The sequence below is a fragment of the Pinus tabuliformis genome, chromosome 6, assembly GCF_031772625.1.
Source record: "Pinus tabuliformis cultivar Carrire ecotype Pingquan chromosome 6, CPIR1, whole genome shotgun sequence".
Classification (NCBI taxonomy): Eukaryota; Viridiplantae; Streptophyta; class Pinopsida; order Pinales; family Pinaceae; genus Pinus; species Pinus tabuliformis.
This window is the reverse complement of record NC_142292.1, coordinates 21,200,486-21,202,690: the sequence shown is the minus strand read 5'-3', so window position 1 is coordinate 21,202,690 and position 2,205 is coordinate 21,200,486. Positions and strand designations below refer to the sequence as shown.

Sequence of the window (2,205 nt, the reverse complement as noted above, 5' to 3'; positions counted from 1 at the left end):
AAGGCTGTTGTTCATCTGCACTTGCCACATCATCAACTGAAGTCTGCACAACCTATTAAATTGTCATCCTCCACCAAGCTCTCTCGGCCATATTTTTTTTAACCCACCTATGCAATCACGTTCTACAGGAAACGGGTGGGTCTTCTACAGGAAGTATGACACAACGTTTTGGAACAAAGAAACCTGAGCTTTCCCTCATCAGATTTGGAGTTCCGAGACGGGTAGGCTCGGAAGCACTCTTCCACGCATGATATATATTTTGAAAGGTGGTGAATTGAACTATCTGGAGCAGGAGAATTAGAGACCAGTTTGCCTGTAAGTCAAAAATAGCAGTATGATTGTGTGTTGCATGGAATTTCTCAGTTTTTTGCATCTCTCCACGTTTCTGGTCTAAAATTCTCTTATAAAGAAGGCATATGTAGCTGTGAGAGCCAGCCTATGGATGTAACTTTTAAAATTTTCATATCTAAATTTTCCCTGAGAAGAAAACTTGGTCTCTGTCCTCTCTCTGTAGAAGCAAACTCTTCCTCTCATAACCAGATAGCTGAAGAATTCTTAATATCCTTCAGATCTCTTTCTGCCAAAGAAAAAAGAAGAGAATAGAAGAAAAAAAACGTGGTTAGGGTCTTTTGCATGCATGAACATAATTGTTAAAACAGAGTAAGGTATCATATCAGAATTTTATGCAAATGATCCAGGATTGTAAAGGGATTATGTCGCAGATCCAAGCTAGTTTGGAAGATGTCTAAATCGAGAACAGGAGAAGAAAAATATGGTGCATTTCCTGCGTCCCAGACTATTACAACAACTCTCATTATTGCAGCTTGGTACTCTTCCAATATTGGTGTGCTATTGCTTAACAAATGCCTACTTAGTTTTTTGGATGCAGATACCCAATATTCCTCACAATGTTGCACATGTGTGCCTGTTCATTTTATGGTTTTCTGGCAATTTCATGGTTAGAGATTGTACCAATGCAGTTCATCATCTTCAGGAGACAGTTTCTTGAGAGATTGGCACTGAGCTTCATTTCCTCCTTCTTGGTTGTTTGTGGCAATATTTCTCTACGCTATTTGCCAGTCTCCTTCAATCAAGCTATTGGGGCAACAACTCCCTTCTTCACAGCAATATTTTTCATTTATAAAAACATGTAAGAGGGAGTCTTCTGTGGTTTATATGGCCTTGGTGCCTGTGGTATTTGGCATTGTTATTGCAAGCAACAGTGAGCCATTATTCCACCTTTTTTGGCTTTTTGGTTTGCCTAGGATCAACGGCTGCCAGAGCATTGAAATCAGTTGTTCAGGGGCTCCTGCTTACCTCTGAGGCAGAGAAGCTTCACTCTATGAATTTGCTCATGTGCATGGCACCAATTGCTGCGCTGCTATTGCTTCCTATTACTCTTTTTGAGGAAGGTAATGTAGTAGCGATTGCTATTAAAAAAAAAAGCCATAGAAAACACCTTTATCATATTCCTGTTGCTTGGAAACATGACCATGGCTTATTTTGTGAATTTAACCAACTTCCTTGTTACAAAACATACGAGTGCCCTCACGTTGCAGGTTTTAGGAAATGCCAAGGCCACCATTTCTTCCATATGATTGCATGTACTTGCACACTCATAACAAGGCTGAGAATTCAACAGGAAAAGCAGCAGGCCGTGAGGAAGAAGAGCAGAAAGGAGGAGAAGATGAAGGCTGCCACAGCACAGGTCAAGGAGAAGGCGCCCCAGCCAAGAAAGCCAAAACTCGGCTACAGGTCGGTTTCTACAGGAAGACAGAGTCTGTTTCTACAGGAAGACAGAGTCTGTTTCTACAGGAAGACAGAACAGTTTCTACAGGAAAGTTTGAAAAGAGGGAAGCCAAAGGAGAAATCGGCCGAGATGCTAGCCAAGGACGTCACCAGGGCCATCAAAGACAAGGGGAGAGATTCGGTTGCTCAGAGGATGAGCAACACTTTCAGTAGGGGGGTGATGATGAGCCCCAAAAATGTACAATTATTTGGGCTCATTCAACCTCCTAATTTGGCTTAGTCCACCATTCTCATTTGTTTATTGCATGTTTTTGATTATTTTTATGTTAATAGAGTGAATTTGGTTAGTCATTATGCCAACAAGTCTAATGGGTGCTTTGTGTAGCCTTGTTGGTCAACTTGGAGACAAAATTGAAGGTCTTAATGAGCACTTGGCAGCCAAATTCGTGGGAGAAC

General features: G+C 41.4%; 1 pseudogene; it reads left to right on the top strand.

The window, feature by feature from the left end:
• The first annotated feature begins 741 nt into the window (after positions 1 to 741).
• Positions 742 to 1,598, top strand: LOC149257019 (putative sugar phosphate/phosphate translocator At1g12500 pseudogene; annotated as a pseudogene).
• Positions 1,599 to 2,205: the final 607 nt, after the last annotated feature.